Source organism: Nymphaea colorata, chromosome 10, assembly GCF_008831285.2.
Source record: "Nymphaea colorata isolate Beijing-Zhang1983 chromosome 10, ASM883128v2, whole genome shotgun sequence".
NCBI classification, from domain to species: Eukaryota; Viridiplantae; Streptophyta; class Magnoliopsida; order Nymphaeales; family Nymphaeaceae; genus Nymphaea; species Nymphaea colorata.
In genome coordinates, this window is record NC_045147.1 from 1,222,912 (window position 1) to 1,241,255 (window position 18,344).

An 18,344-nucleotide genomic window follows, 5' to 3' on the forward strand; every position below is an offset into this window, starting at 1 on the left:
TTGTTTGACGGTGGGCAGCAAATCCATACAAATAAGGAATTTTTCCTTCGATGAACAAGAATTTTCCTGTGCATCAAACGGGGCCGTAGACATAAGATCCGTAGACATAAGATGTTCCAAAAGTGAATATGAGAACTGGCTTTGGGACATCTACGGCCTCACAGCAGAATGTATGTTTATGTATTCGTCGGACGCTTGGAGTTTGCATGCCATTTGTTCAACAAAATGCTTAACATACTATTGTTTCAAATGTGTTGACTAGTGGACATTATCTGCTTATTGGTTGTGCGCTGATACACAAAAGTTGTTTAATGAATTGCCTATCAAGAAAACGTCATCATCTTGGAACACCATGATCACTATCAGTGATACACTGTGCACTATTTCTGCAAGAGGTAATGGGAATAATGTCTAGCATTGTATAGAGTAAATGAAATTGAACACTTTATTTTGCATTCGCTACTCTTTAATTTTCTTTTGGTGCTCTAGGATCATTAGTGTAATATACTTTTAGTGTCTGTGGTGTTTATCAGACTTCCTTTTCTACAAGCAGTAGAATTGTAGCTTTCTACCTTTTATTGCAGGTGAGCATTTTTGAAACGATTTGAAGAATAATGAAGCTTCAACTCTGATTGATTTCCTATATATCTAACTTTTGTTTAATTAACAAAATATTATAGTTCAAAAGGTTAGAGCAATAGTGGAATAAGTTCAATCTCATTAAACCCTCAATATGGTTTCTATGTTCATTTTTTCAACCAGCTCTCTATCAAATCAAGGCTTCATATTGCAATTTTTTTTCCATGGAGACAGTTATCCCCATCTTCCTTTATGCGTATGTAGTTATCTTTTAGGTCATACCAGAAACAAGATTGTGCTTGCTTCTTTGATCTGATCTTAAAGCATATTAAATTAGCTATTTCCTAAATGTCCAAATTAAAAAGGGCTTTCTGCAGTTATACACACCTCATGGGTCATTGTTGGGTCTTTATTGTCCATCATGCAGATTTTGCATCCCTACCTTTACTTGAAATAATTACGAATTAGTCCTTTAGGTTAAATATTTATGTACCTTTTCTTCTTTTTCTCTGTTAAATGATGCTCGTACTCTTAACATTAGGAAAGGGGAATGAGTAGAATGACATGTATGTTTTTTTGAAATAACTTTATACCATAAGTTGAGCGCATCACAATGTTTTTTTTTTTAAACAATCATTAGACTATTGATGAGTTGCATCCCATGGTAAGCTACTAATGATAGTTAAAGAAATAACCAATCTACGATTATATATCGATGAATGTGGAAAGCTGCAAACAAGAAGGTTTGGTTATTAATGTTGAAGGTTTCAAGTTTGTAGGTGAACTTTTACCTTTTTTCTATTACGCTTATGAAATCATGATCCTTATATATGTGCACTTAGGCTCGTAATTCTTTTTTCTTTACTTTCTTTTAAGTTGATTAGTACTTCAGTAAAGTCCTTGTATCGTGTTGCGCTATCAACATGGAAATGTAGGTACTTGGACATTTGCTACTTTTTGAATCAAGACTGATCCAAACCACTTACTTTTACTTGATTTAAACTTGTTTCTATCTCTACTATCGTTCTACTTTTTGAGAGCTATTGGTCATTAATGTCTAGTGTTGTTACTTATATTCCTTGTTATTTACATTTGCTTCCATTTTGGAATTTTTATGGTATTTTGCATGTATAGCCCACCTTACCCCTTAGTCACATGCAATTCATGCATGTCGTGCTCTCCTCACGCAAGTGGATTCGAGCTTGGGTCTGGACCCGATTCAGCCCGACCTGAAATGAACAAAACGAGTGTTACATCCTACTCTCCTTAAATAAAATTTCGTCCTTGAAATTTAGATCATACCTCAATCTAAGAACAGGTGTGGATACTTCTTTCGCATATCATCCTCGAGTTCTCATGTGCCCTCCTTCAACCAATGGTGTTGCCATTCCACTCTTACTAGAGGAATTCTCTTGGTGTGAAGTACTTGCTATCTTTGATCCACAATTCTAATAGGCTTTTCTTCCATTGTCTAATCATCTTGCACTTGAATACCTTGAAAGTCAATCACGTGTGTAGGATTTGGTACATACTTTTGAAGCATGAAAACATGAGAAAACGTCATGAACATGACTCAAATTAGGTGGTACTGCCGATCTGTATGTCACCTCTCCGATCTACTCTAATATCTCAAAAGGTCCAATGAACATTAGCCTCAACTTTCCCTTAATACCAAATCAAAAAACGCCTTTAGTAGGAGAAATTTTTAAAAATACATGATCACCAACCTCAAAGGCCAACTTTCTACGTCTAATGTCGGCATAAATTTTCTGTTTACTCTGAGCAGTCAACAACATTTTCCTTATCAGTTGTACTTGATCGGTGTAATGTTTGCAATACTAAAGGGTGTTCGATCTTGGCATCACCTAATTCGATCCAACAAGCTGGCGACCTGCATGGTCTTCCATGCAACGTCTCAAAAGGTGTCATCCTGATAATAGAGTGGTAACTGTTGTTATATGCAAACTCTGCCAATTTTACATGTTTATCTCATTCTCCTTTCCGGTCCAAAACACAAGCACGTAACATGTTCTCTAAGGTCTGAATGATCCTCTTAGATTACTCATCAGTTTGGGGGTGGAACGTGGTACTCAACTTGAGTTTGGTACCTAATGTCTTTTGCAATTGCCCCCAAAACTTAGAGGTAAAACGTGGATCTTGATGTGCAATAATGGACTTTGGCACTCCATGCAATCTCACTATCTCGCCAATATATAATTTTGTGAGACTTTCCAATGATTGACTGATTCTGATTGGCAGAAAACGAGCGGACATCGTAAGTCGATCAATAATCATCCATATGGCATCATGTTGTCTTCTAGTGTGTGACAAACCAACCACGAAATCCATCAAAATGTCCTCCCATTTCCACACTATAATATCTATGCTCTACAATAAACCTCATGGCATTTGATGTTCTGCTTTGATCCGCTGGCAAACTAAGCATTTTGCCACATATTCTGCAATTTTCCGCTTCATTCCAGGCCACTAAAAATTTCGTTTCATATTCTAAAACATCATTGTACTGCCAGGGTGTATGGAAAATTTTGATTTGTGAGCTTCATCAAGCAACCGACACTTCACTCCTTCATCTCTAGGGACCCACAATCTTTGTCAAAACCATAATGAGTCATCTTCATCTTGATACCAAAGAGAACCTGCCTTCTTACTTTCTTCCATATTTTTAGCAAAATCAGGATCCTCCTTTTGTTTCAATATAAGCTCTTTCAACAAAGGATACCATATCAAGACAGTCATTATTGCCTTGTACTCGTCACATAGGTGAGACTACCATACTATGATATCTTGCAACAACATCCAAGAGTGATTCATCATACTACAGAACGTCGCCTTAGCATGTCTACTCAAAGCATCAGCCACAACATTCGCTTTTCTTTGATGATATGATATTTTGAAACCATAATCATTTAAGTACTCAATCCATTTTCTTTGTTTCAGATTAAGATCATTTTAGGAGAATATGTACTTCAATGACTTGTGGTCTATAAACACCTCAAATATTGCCCTATAGAGATAGCGTCTCCAAATCTTCAGTGCGAACACTACCACTCCCAATTCCAAATCATGAGTGAGATAGTGTTTCTCATGTGCCTTTAACTGTTTTGATGCAGAAGCCACTACACGACCATGTTGCATCAACACACAACCATAACTGATTCTCAATGCATCAGTGTACACCACAAATCCGGAATGACCCGATGGAAACATCAAAATAGGGGCGATGGTAAGCTTGTCCTTCAAAGTTGAGAAACTCTTTTCGCACTCCTCATTCCAAACAAACATCACACCTTTTCTTAATAGCTTAGTCATTGGTGCAGCTATTTTCGAAAAAGTCTTGTACAAACCTGTGATAGTATACTGCCAATCCCAAAAAGCTTCTAACCTCAGTTACACTATGTGGTGTTCTCTAGCCTTGTACTGCTGACACATTAGCTGAATCGACCGAAATACAATCCTTCGAGATTGCATGACCAAGAAAGTTTACATTCTCTAACTAAAATTCACATTTTGAGTACTTGACATATAACTTATGTTTACGCAAAATTCTCAACACACTCCTCAAGTGATCTCTGTGCTCTACCTCACTATCTAAGTATTTCAAAATATCATCCACAAAAATAATAACAAACCGATCTAAGTAGTCTTGGAAAACTCAATTCATGAGGTCCATAAAGGTTGCGGGAGCATTGGTCAACCCAAAAAGCATGACCCTAAATTCATAGTGTCCATATCTAGTTCGAAAGGCAGTCTTAGTAACATCTTCCTCCCGTATCAAAAGTTGATGATATCATGTCTTCAGATTGGATCTTCGAGAATACTTTTGCATTCTTGAGCTGATCAAACAAGCCTTCAGTTCTAGGAAGCGGATACTTATTCTTGATGGTGAATTGATCCAACATGCAGTAATCTACACAAGCGCATTGTTCCATCCTTCTTTTTAACAAATAAAACGGGTGCTCCCCAAAGTGACACACTAGGTTGAATGAAACTCTTATCTAAAAGCTCCTGCAATTGCTTCTTCAATTCTTCATGCTCATGAGGTCCATCCAGTATAGGCACTGTCCTTGGTAATGACTTTATCTTGAATTCAACTTCTCGTGTTGGAGGCAAACTTGGCTCAATCTCATTGGCCAACACGTTGACAAGAATGCAATGCTCCCTTTTTTTAATACCCGTTTAGCCTTGAGTGCATTATCTTTTCCATTCGACTAGCTTTTCGATCTTGAAATTCCACAGGTTGCATCTCATAAGTCAACAACTGTATCTGCTTCTTTCTGCAATTTATGTTGGCATAATGAGTATATAGTCAATCCATGCCCAAAATAATATCAAACCCACTAAAACTTATGATCACCAACTGTACCGGTAAGTGGTGTTGATGGATCTCTTCGTCTACATCAGGTACATACTGGCTACATGATTCTTGTACATGTATAGGGCTGACCACTTTTAAGACATACGGCATCATCCTAGCCGACACTTCTAATGAAGTGGCAAATTGACTAGATATAAAAGAATGAGTCACCCCTGCATCAAACAATACTCTAGCAATGTGAGAATCAACAACCAATGTACCTTCGATGAGATCGCATGCCTGAAGCTCCTCCACGGTAGTCGCATTGACACGTCCAGTCATCTTTTAAGCATTAGAAGGACTAGCTTCGGGCTTCTTCAACTCTTTTTCTCGCATTATGGGGCAATTTTTGATGAAGTGTCTCATCTTTCCACAGTGTGAACACGCTCTGGTCTCCCGATAACACGGCTTCCCAGGGTGCACACGTGAGTAAGTAGGCCACCTCGGTTGAGTCAGAGTAGTCACTACCCCCTTTGTGGTGTCACTGCAGTTTGGCCTGTTCCGCCTGAATGTTCAATCATCACGCCTCTCATAAGGCTTTGCCCTACCTGCAAAGTGATGGTGCTTGACGTGCGTCCGCCCACCATGTGAGTGTTGGCCTGCCTTCTTGTGATAGTCCTTCTGAGTCCTAGCCCAATCCTCTTCCATGCGTCTAGCTATAGTGACCTCCTCGTCCAAATCATGAGGTCTTCTTGACATAACTTTGCTTCGCAGTCCATCATGCAACCCATGCACAAATTTGTCTGCTCCGGCCTCATCTGTGGTGTAAAGGTGCAGGCAATACACCTCCAAGTGCTGAAGAAGGAATCTCTGAACTGCTTCCATGAGATCGACTATTGGCCTGCAAACCAAATCTCACGGGTCGATTGCCACCATATTTTTGCATCAACTTTCAACAAATAAGAGTCATAATTCACTGTCTTCTTCTGGCATCTTCAGAAGCTCAAAAATGTGTTCAACGTCTTCATTCAATTCCTCTACCTTGTCTGGGCTGCCATCTCCAGTAAAGACAGGTGGTTGCATTGACATAAATTGCTTGAATAACACCAAAGTTGTATTCTCCTTAGCTGGTGCATTAGTGTCTCCTGTAGGAGATGTATGGCTCCTTGATTACTAACCTTCGACAGTACTAGTGAGGTCAGTGTCTGCAAAGTTGTCAACAGTATAGTCGGTTGATCAACAGGTGGAGTCTGCCTTGGTGGGGATTGGTCACCCACACTACTCTGGACGTATGGTTGCCCTGACGTACTATCATCCAATTGGGTATGCGCATCTGAATGGGCTGAACTTGGCTCTCTTTGTGCCTCTGTAGGTGGCCTAGCTCGCTTCTTACCCCTACGTTGATACTCCATCTGTACAAGCAAGAACCCTCATTCTCATTACAAAGTTTGAGATACTTTTACAAGTCCCATTTGCAAAGATGCATCACAATCATCAAGACATCAATCCATCACATACGTATATATCATAGTAAAATCAAAACTAAAATAAAAGCTAACTAAAATAGCGCATACCTGGGCAACACGGCTTCATAGATAGACTTTAACTCACATTCATATTGGGGTTTTGCCATAGCTCTGATACCAAAGTTGTCACGCCCCAACACTTTGACCCCCAAATAATTTTTTTTTTATAAAACACAAAACTTTGAGGTGTGACGACACAACGATTCCAAAGGAAATGAGCTATGCAAATTAAAGACATTGGGATAAACTTTCCATTATATAGTAAATTTCGTTCAGACAAAATTACTTCACATTTCTCAATAACACATATGACAAAAAAGCCCCAAATCACAACAATGATACCTAACAAAAATAAGATATCGATAACACCAAAGCAAGACGCGCCGACACTACAATAGATCCAAAACCTTCCCAATAGGATGTGAGTAGAGCCATCTGATCAACCTGCTACTCCGGGCGCCAAAACCTGAAAAAGAAAGACAACTGAAGGCTTAGCCTTCGCAGTATAGAAACAAGTCAGATAAATCCCTAACCCTCTTAGGTAAGGGTTCAAATATAGGATAAACAATTACGAAAGCAAATCACTATCATGTCGTGATAGGACATATAGTCACATGACTTGTCAAGAAGGCCCCTCATATATATCACGACAAGTCAAGGCCACTCGATGGCCACAACATTACATTCATTAGTCACATGCAATTCATGCATGAACACATCATTCACAATCACTTCATTCACACACACTTCATTCACATTCTTTTCATTTACATTAGCTTTATTGAATTGACAGTTCCTGTGGGTGCAAACACAGGCACGTGCACACCACGAGCGACTTGCAGTCGGGAGACAACCCCCATGGTGGCCCAAAGCGATATGGATTCATTCACGCTGTAGTGATAGAGCAATCGTCCATGGATGTGTGAATTCTAAGGAGAGATACTCAGCCTTCCCTAAGATACCTAGGTTGGGAAGGTGGGAGCCCAATGCTCCAAGCACATCACACAATGATATCCTGGGGCCTTGCACTGCCTGCACTCCGAACAAGCGAGACTAGTGGCAAAGGTGGGACAACTCCCAAACACATTGCCATAACCCACTGGCCTCTTATCTCTTATTATTTCTTACTTATCATTATGAAAGCACATTCACAAAAGGACCGGCTAGCTCATGAGGTTGGTTCACTTCACGAGTGCACCCATGCCTCCAATTGCCTTCACACGAGGGCTACACATATAGTTAACATTATTAGCTAACTGTCATAACAATATGGGTACAATTACCATTCAATTCATTCATTTGTATCATGCCCATGGCAATGCATACGGAATGTTACAACATTCACATTAGTCACACACACCAATCACATCTTTCAAAACTTAGCCAAACCACAGAGAGTAGTCTCGATCTGTGATTGACTCATAGCTGTCCTATGCAATTATTATTCTAGGATGCTTTCTAATGCACAATGGGGTCGAAGGGATACTCGACTTGATACCCCTCCACTTCTGTCCTAAGCAGTTATCATTGCTAGCATGCAAATGCAATTGTGTAGTAATTTTAAAAACAAAACTCATCACATAAGCATTCAATTCTCATGCATACATTCATTCAATCACATCACAACCATAGGATGCAACGATCCTGGAAACACATTCAAAAGTTGACCCCAGGCAGGAATTTGCCTGGAATGCCACCATACCTACCGCGCGTCGCCAAACTACCCCAACATGCCTCGAGCTTCGAATCTTTTCGCTCAAGGTCTACTTGACGTACCCAGTGTACCTGCAAACATAAGCAAGTTATAAATTATCTACTCGTTCAGTTTTACAATGTATACAAATATAAAATACAATCATTGAGGCATAGGTCATCGCTTCAAGAGGGTGTCGACAGGTAGTATCAACCCACAAAGCCCTCCAATAGGTCTCTTCCCGTGACCAAACAACTTAAGCTCTGCATTTTTTATTGCACCAATCAATAATACGTTTCTCCCTTGCTTTTCAAGCCGATGCGTCAACCCCGCAATTAAGCTTACCAACTTACATATTCTTTCCCAACCAACAACGTAATACGCGCATCGACAATAGTGTGTGTCACGTGTTCGTAACGACTTTCCTGCATATTCTCAACCACATAAATCTCTACCATGTTTTCTAATTGCTTCGAAAATCAACCCATCATGCTAAAAAGATAAATATACACATGGATGATCGTCCCTCCAAAAATAGTCTTAGTCTTTCTCCAAAATAGCAACGTCGCTAATATGCATTTTAAATCTTTCAATCTTAAGTCTAACATACTCAATCAATAATTATACATGTGCTAACATAAAATATTAAACAATGTAGACTCGATTAGGCATCGTTCACCCCACTTTTAGAGTCCAAACAGCTGCAATGCTCCTACAGCCACCTCAAATATCCGATTGATCCCCAAGTGGCTAAAACCGTACAATGCCGCCACCACCAACACCTTCAATTCACTGATACGAGGGGAAAGAGGCATCCCCAAGCTGTAATTCCAAATCCAACAACAGTCAGTAGATGAAAATAGCGAAAGAGAGTTAAAAAGGAGGGTTTGCCGAGAGAAGATGACATTCGGCTATGAGATAGGTTGTTCGGTTGAGGGAGATAGGGCAGGTACGAGAGAGAGAGAGTGTGCAAAGAGGGAGAGTGTGAGAGAGTTGCCAAGCAAGGAGACCATGCGAGAGAGAGAGAGGGTGCAAACAAGGAGACAGGAGAGCAAGAGACAATGCAGAGAGAGAAAAATGCGAGCAAGGAGACGAGAGTGTAGAGGGGAGACCGATAGAAAATGGCGAGGGGGAGATGGACAGTGTGCTCAGGAAAGAGGGAGAGGGACAACATGATAGGGGGAAAACAGGGAGAGTGTGAAGGGGATTGATGATGAGAGGACAAGAGGGGACATGAGAGCTGTGGGGAGGGAGCTCGGATTAGAGAGGGAGATGACAGAGAATAGCGGCGGAGAGAAAATAGAAGGGACAGAGAGAATGCGAGAGTTTATCGCAGCGCCATCACCCTTCACCTCCGCCAGTTCCTCAGTGTCGCCGCCGTTGTTCACCCCGTCGCTGCTGCCACTTCTCTCCTTTTTTCTTCTCTGCGTTTTGTGCAACCCAGTGAGATGAGAGAGTGAAGAAGAGGGAGACGATGGGGCAGACGAGGGAGAAGAGCCTCCCCGCACGTCGGGCTCTCCTCACACAAGTGGGATCGGGTCTGGATCTGGACCCGATCCAGCCCGACCTGAAATAAACAAAACGAGTGTTACAGGAGAGGGATGGCAAACAATCGTTTGGCATCTTACTTGTGTGAAGAAGAATAGTCACCCCGTCATGCTGTTTTGGGAAAGAGAAACGAAGAGAACAGCGCTGCGCTTTTTTGAGAAAGAGAAACAAAGAGAATGAGAAAGCCCAAATGGGCAAAAAAAAAATCGGTGGTAAAGAGTCCTACCTCGGGAGGTCGCACTTTTTTCCAGGGTAAATTTGCCCTGGTTCATCAAATTTAGCAAGGAAAACTTCCATGCGTTTGATTTTGTAGTGAAAAGCCATACCAAACCGGCAAATTCATCCCAATGCACAGTAAAATCCCTGTGCATCAAACGGGGTCTTAGTGATGGGACTTGTCGCCACAGAATTTTGGCCATTGCAAATAAACAATAACGATGGAAAACCAAGAAGAAACAATGATTTTGGTCATAACCAAAAACCATAATTGTTGTAGTGTGGAAGCCAATCAGACTAAAATGAAACAAGAATTCCCAACGAAGTGGAAAAAATACATAAACTAAAAAATGAACGCAAAGAAAGCCAATGACTTACAATCGCAAGTCAACACATTGATGGTATTGATGAAAAAAAAAACAAGCATTTGAAAGCTAATTAGTAAATGTTCAGTGAAACATATCAATATTTTTTAAGTAGATGATTGGAAGCAGATGTTTTCTTAAAGGCTGATGTCTTCTTTCTTGTTCTTTACATGGGTCGAGGATGAATTAGTTTTGTTGACCTCATCATGCATCCATCTCATGTAACTAGGCAAAAACATACACACACACACACACACACACACACATATATATATATATATATATATATATATATATATGTCCATTTTATGTGAACATGTAGAAACATCAAACATGTAGCCACCGCCGCTTCTTTCGGTTTCACCGCTCTGGCGCCCAACGTCTGCCTTGCTGTTCCAGCCGATTGTCTCCGACATGTGCATCCTGTCCAATTTGCCCTTCCCGCCGGAGTTTCTTTCTCTCTCGCTTTCTCACTACCTCACTATCTCTCTTTCGCTCTCCCTGTCTATCTCTCTCTCCCATTCCTCGCTCTCTTTCTCTGTCACTCTTTCGGTATGACCATCCGCAGCTTTGTAGTGTTTGTGCACGTCATCGGTAACACCATGAGGAATTACGTCTTGTCGACATCCATTCAGATGAAGGATTATAGCAAATATGCAAGCATTACATGAGCACACCTGAGACCTAAACTTGTGGGGACTTGAAGAGAGAGGATCTACGAAAAAAGAGGACTCATATGAGATATTTGGATTTTAAGTTTTGGGTTTTCAAGGAACCCTCACTCATGCTCAGCGCTGAATGAAGGTTTCAAATCGCTTTCTGGAATGAGGATTTCATGAACCTGAAAACCCTCACTCGAGCACCACCCTTTGCTGAGTGAGGGTTTTTGATTAATCTGAAACCCTTTACTGAGTGAGGGTTTTCAGATTGATCTGAAACCCTTTGCTTTGCTGAGTGAGGGTTTCATCCCTCACTCGCAGTGAGCGAGATTGTGTTGAAACCATTGCTCGTTGGACCAAGGGTTTTGAAGAAAGAAACCCTTGCTCTGGCGAGCAAGGGTCTCATCCCTCACTCGCTGCGAGCAAAGGTGTTTTGTAACCCATGCTCGTTGGAGCAAGGGTTTTGAAGAAACCCTCACTCCAAACCTTGACTTCGAGTTAGAGAGGGGGAGAGAGAGAGAGAGAGAGAGAGAGAGAGAGAGCCATACCTTGACTGGCTTTGCAGCAACAAATGAGAAGGGCAGTGGTGGTATCGGGCATTTAGATGAAGCATTGAAGATTCTTTTCATTTGGATGAAGCATTGAAGAAGAAGAAAAAGAAAAACAAGAAGAAGAAAGAGAGGAAAGAGAATACACAGGATGACATGAAACATGAAATGGAAAAAACAAAATAACTACTACTTTTATTCGAGCTGGGTCGAGCTTAAAATATTCGAGTTCAACGAATTCAACTTGGCTCAACTAAAAAAACATGAGTCGAAAAAAGAGCTTGAGTTCACCTCGTTTATTAAAATAGTCGGCTCGAACTCGATTTCGAGTCAAGTTGTAACCAGCCGAGCTCAAGTTGTTCGGCTCGTTGTTCACCCCTAGGAGGGGAGGAAGGTTTTATCGAGGTGACTATCTCGGATAGGTATTTAGTAGCTTTGTGATGATTTCTGCAAGGGCCATTAAGAATGGGATGTTCTAGGCAGCGGACGTTCGGGGTTTCATTCAAGAGATAATTGTGGACACACTTCAATCCTGCAAGGTCGTAGCTGATGTGCCACCCCTTTTTCTTTTTCGTTGCCTCTGATTGGGGGAGCAGGTGGCCCCTCCTTAGCCATGGTAGGGATGTTAACCAGACTCTCTGAAATCTCCCAATTGGCCATGAGACCGCCAGTTTGCTTCCACTATATGTGGGTTTTCTGTTTCTAAGCTATGAGGTTTTTCATAATTGGTTTATCCATCGTAACTTGAATTTAGTTCAGGATTTGTAGCGAGGCCTTCCATTCAAGGCTTTTCCATCGCAACCTTTCAAATATATCTCAGCCTCATATGGGCTACATGCTTGGTAAACAAGTCTTCTGATATTCTCTTGGTAAGGTGATCTGCTACCATGTCATTGGTAGGCATGTATTCAACTGAGATTTCATTTTTCTCAATCATTTCATGGACATAATGGTATTTCACCATTATATGTTTACTCTTTGAGCTCACAGCTCCATTTTTCATAAGTGATATCGCTGCCTGATTATCACAATATAGTTGAACTGGTTCATGATCAAGATCTAATTTCAAGTTTTTCAAGAACCGACTTATCTAGACAGCAAATGTGGTGGCAACATTACATGCTACGTATTCTGTTTCTTGTGTGTGTTGAGCAACACATCCATGTTTCTTACAGAACCAGGCTAACGCTCCACCTCCAAAGAGAAATACATATCTAGATGTGAACTTACTCTAATCATCAGTATAGCCAACTAAAGTTAGTTCATTCACTTGATAAGACAATTTCAGTCCTTAATTCCTTTTATATACCAAAAAATTATTTTAACCGCTTGCCTGTGAGGCTAACCAGGATTGCTTTGGTAATGACTCACAAGACCAACAGGAAAACTTATGTCTGGTCTTGTACAAAGCATTAGATACATTAAACTACCAACAACCTGTGCATAAGGAACATGCAATTTCTGTTGTTCTTCTCCAGAACAATCGCTCCTGCTTAGATTTGCTCCTTTAGCTATGGGAGTTCCAATTGGTTTGCAATCTTGCATTCGAAATTTCTTCAAGATATAATCGATATATCATTCTTGGCTCAAACTCAGAATTGTCGAGTCTCTATCTCAAGTGATCTTTATTCCTAATATGTAGAAAGCTTCACTCATGTCTTTCATTTTGAAGTTCTCATTCAACCAAGTCTTTGTTTTGGATATCATACTATTGTCGTTTCCAGTCAACAGAATATCATTGACATATAAAGATAGGATACAAAAGAGACTCTCACTTTTCCAAACATATACACACTGGTCTAGTTGATTTGCTATATATCCAAGCTTTGTAATTGCCTTATGAAAGGCAAAATACCACTGTCTTGGAGACTGCTTCAATCCGTACAATGATTTATGTAGCTTGTACACTTTGTCTTCATTTTCTTTGACGACATATCCCTGCGGTTGAGTCATATATATGGTTTTCTTTAATTCATCGTTCAAAAAAGTAGTTTTCACATCCATCTTCTTTGACAACATATCCCTGCGGTTGAGTCATAGAAGGCTGCGATAGTCAAAATTATTCTGATTGATGCAAACTTTGCTACCGGAGAATAAGTTTTTATGTAATCAATTCCTTCCTTTGGGGAAAAACCTTTCGCCACCAGCCTTGTTTTAAACTTCTCAACTGTTCTGTTGGCTTTATATTTTTTCTTTAGCACCCATTTGCACCCAATGGGTCTTCTATCCTTAGAAAGTTCTACGAGTTCCCAAACTTTATTCTTTTCTATGGATTTGATTTCCTCATCCATAGCGTTCACCCAATCTGATGATTCATGCGAGTTTATCGCATCGTCATATGTCAGATTGTCAGACATTTTATCAATATCTACTAAATAGCATAGCTCATCTATAAGATATACATAATAATCACTCAAACATGAAGGAGGAGCTCTAGGTCTTTTACGACCTAACAAAGTCTGAGTTGATAAGGTGCTTGGATCAGCTGGTTCATTGCTTAACTGTTCCTCAGTCGGTTCGTTACCAAACTATTCATTAGACAATTCATGCTCAGTTGGTTCATTACCAAACGGATCCCCAATTGGTTCATTACCAGACTGGTCCTCAAACAATTCATGCTTAGTTGGTTCATTACCAAACTAATCCCCAATCGATTCATTACCAGACTGATCCTCTGAATAAATCAGATCCTCCAGTAGATCATTATAATCTCCCATTATATTATTATCTTTGTTATTGAGTTCTTCTAGGAACTCTACATCTCTACTTTCTATGAGCCCCATAATAGAGTGATATTTTGTAGCCTTTGGATCTTTTTGGATATCCAATAAACGCATATCTTACTGATCTTCTATCTAGTTTATCCATTTTTGGATTTAAAAGTTTAACATGTGCTACAGATCCCCATCTCTTGAGATGTCTTAAGTCTGGTTTCACATCAGTCCATCTCTCATAAGGAGTGGATGGGACTGCCTTGCAGGGCACTCGATTTATAGTATACATGGCTGTTAACACAACCTCTCCCCAAAAAACTTTGAGTAATTGTGCACCTGCCAACATAGATCTCACCATGTTCAAGAGGGTTCTATTACACCTCTCAGCGACACCATTTTGTTGTGGTGTCCTGGGCATTGTTCTTTGTCTATTAATTCCAAGGTCTTTGTAGTGTTCGAGAAATTCATTTGATGTATATTCACATCCTCGATTAGACCTTATAACCTTGATATTTTTCCCAAGTTGTCTTTCAACTTCAGATTTATATTCCTTGAATTTTTCAAGTGCTTCTGACTTATCTTTAATGAGATAAACATAACCAAATTTTGAGAAGTCATCAATAAAAGTTATGAAATATAACTTGCCACTATGTGTTTGGACTCTAAAAGGTCATAAATATCGGTATGGATTATTTCCAATAGATCAATGGCCCGAATTACTTCAGATGGAAAGGGTAAATATCGGTATGGATTATTTCCAATAGATCAATGGCCCGAATTACTTCAGATGGAAAGGGTTTTCTTGTCATTTTTTCACATAAACATGCCTCGCATTTCGTGAAATCATTTACATTTATATCAGGTATAATACCTTGTTGTGCTAGAATATTCATCTTGTTGATGCTTACATGGCCTAATCTTTCATGCCATAGATTTGTACTTACATTCATTACACAATCAATATAAACAAAACTAGAAGCTTTATTCATTTCACTAAGTTTGAACATACCATGTTCCTTAACATATTTTCCTTGGAACATTGTCCTCCCATGTTTTCCCACCGTAATTTTTCCTAGAACAAAATGAACTTCAAAACCTTTCCCAGTTAGTGCCGAGACTGACACTAAATTCCTCCGCATGGAGGGGACATACAAGACTTCAGTAAGAATGACGCTTGTACCCCAAACATTCAGTTGATATGACCCAACTCCCATGACATCACAATATGAGTTTTACCCATATAGATTTTTTGCATTCCCGGACTTAAGTCTTCCATATGAATCATGCCTTTTTTTGTTTTTGCAATGTGATGTGTAGCTCCCGAATCGACCCACCAACCAGTTAAATCTCCATCTGCAAACAAGCACTCTGACACAACACAAATGACTTCTTCATCGCAGTCCTCATGATCTTTTCCTTTGTTTTTGTTGTTTTGACTCTTGTGTCCTTCTTGTTCAAGAATTTTGTCCTATAGTTCTTCTTGATGTGTCCAGGCTTCCCACATCTGTAGCATTTCACTACAGTTCCTTGAGCTCTTGGAGTTACTGCAAAATTGTCTTTGAACTTGCCATAACTTTTCTTTTTAAAATCACTGGATCTTACACGCACATGATTATTAGTTGGTTTTTCTTGAACAGTCATAAGTTATGCATCATTTCTTTTGACCAAACGTTCTTGCTGAATTGCTAATTATATGGAGAATTTCTTTAGAGTCAAAGTGTCAAACTGAAGGCTCAATGTTGTGACAATCATATCCCAAGAAAGTGGTAGACTATTCAGGATGGTGCATATTTGCATGTTATCAGATATTACATTTTCCACAACTGCTAGGTCCTTAGTCATGACCAACATCTTGTTAACATGATCAACAAATCTATCTGACTCCTTCATTTTGTTCGAGTTATATTGTTCTAACAATAATTGAACATGCATAGTAGTTGTGGTGTTGAATTTGGATGAAATGCTATCTAACATATTTTTGGTTGTCGGATAGTCTTCAAACACTCTGATTAGATCATCTTCTATGAATGTTAACATGATGGTTTTGGCCATCAAGTCATCATTCTCAAAAACCTCATATTTCTTCCTTTCCTCATCAGTAGGTTTGTCTCCTAAAGTGAAAAAGGGCTTGTTGATCACATAAATCAGTCTTTCTAGAGTTAAAGCCAACATGATCTTATGTTTCCATGCATAAAAATTATTTTCACTAAGTTTTTCAGTCTTGGCCAGTTCAAAGGCTCCCATTCTTGAAGTTATTTCTAAATTAACTTATAATGGCAAGCAAAGAACAATAAACATGAAGCAACACAATGAATATATGTCAGGAAATCCCCAATAAAATTCTAAGGCATCATGTCAAGAAGCAACACAATGTGAATTTCCTCTTTTATTTTCAAATTTATATTCAGAACCCTTTATCTTCAATTCTAAACAAGACTAAGAGGTCGTTTGATGGCCACAGGACACGCGTATCCTGTTTAGCAGATTTTTTCATCAAACGTTGGACACCGGACAGACTGGACAGGACGGATGACTGAAGGAGGGTATAAATGATTTTTTTGTCCCTATCCGTTCCGAGCTAACCCTCGGAACAGACAGGACAGAAATTCGTCTCCCGCCCCCGACGACCCCGAGCCCTCGGCCTCTGCCCCCATCTCCTTCTCCCCAAGCCCTCGACCTCTGCTCCCATCTCCTTCTCCTCCACCTCCGCCTCCATCCCCCTGCCTTTCTCCTCTTCTCTGCCCCCGACCTTACTTTCTCCTCTATCTCCACCCTCATCTACGCCCCCGAGCTGCCCTATTCCTATTTCTCTCCTTCTCCTCTGCCGCCTGAGCTGCCCTAGCCGTCACCCTGTAGCCCCTTCTTGTCTTCCTTGCCCCTCAAGCTTCTTCACCCTCCTTCAACCTCTTGCCTCCTTCAGCTGCCCCTCGCCCTGCCAATCAAGCAATCTGCAACCTCTCTGCCTAGCAGCTCCTCAGCTTCCTCTTCTCCTCTCCTTAGCAGGAACGACAGCTCTCCGTAGCAGCGACTCTTCTGCATCTCTGTTGAGGTTAGGCGTAGGCTGCTTCTCTCTTTCTTTCTCTCTGTTGTTTTCCTTTTCCCTGACCGCAGGCTTACTCCTTTTTCTTGCCCTTTTTCCATTGCCGGTTATCGTTTACAGGCCACCAGCAGACCAGTCGTAGCTTCCATTGCAGCCCAGCAACAGCTTCTCGTCAAGGTAAGGGCGTCCTCTTTCTCTCTGCTTGGTTAGTGTTCATTGATCCTTTGTAATTACGATATGCATCTCCTGAATCTGTATATAAGTCAGGCCGATAACTACGAATGACACTCAAGCTTTGCCTTTTGAACTACATATTTGCCCTTTTTTTTTTCTTTTTTCCTGAATTACTCTGTTGTTACTCGTTAAGTTCAAAGAAGATGAAGTGCCTGAACACAAACTCGTTAAGTTCCTTCTTTCCTCCTCTTTTTTTTTTTGAATGACGATCGACCAAACTTCCAAGCACTATATATTAGGCCTGATGTCTACAATAATAAATAGTATTAATTGGCGTCCTCTGATTACCAGCTCCTAAAGATTGGTGCTTTCCGATGGAATCATACACTTGTGCATATCATGGAGTTCTCCTGAAAAAGGACAACTCAATGCTCTTGGCTTTCTGAAACGCCAACATTTTACTCACTTCCATGGAAGCACTGTTGCAGAAGAGATGTGGGGAGTTAGAAGAGGATAGAATTGTCCTTCCTCATTAACTTCTTAAAGAAAATTTCATGTATGAATTGAGATAGCATCTCTCTCATCTTTCTCCCACATACATCATCTTGGCATCATTGCCATGGCTGCCATTGTTGTTGGTAACCTTTTCTTTTTTTCCTTCTTTCAGAAAGCATATCTATGGATTCCTGCATCTTTGAATCTCTTACTGCGTGCAGGAACCTTAGAAGCCTACAAAAGTTTGGCTGTTTTACGAACCAGCAGTCAAAGCTGCATGACCAGATCCTACAGAAAATTAAGCTTTTAAAAGGAAAATAAAAGAAGAAATGGCTGCTTTTTAGTTACATCCTGATTGGAGTTGTTCTGTTGCATATCAAGAAGAGATTACCTAAATTGGCTGGCGCTTCTAGATCTGAGCTGGTCCTTTGAATGGTTCTGGGCCCAGAACAATAAATCAGACATTGACAAT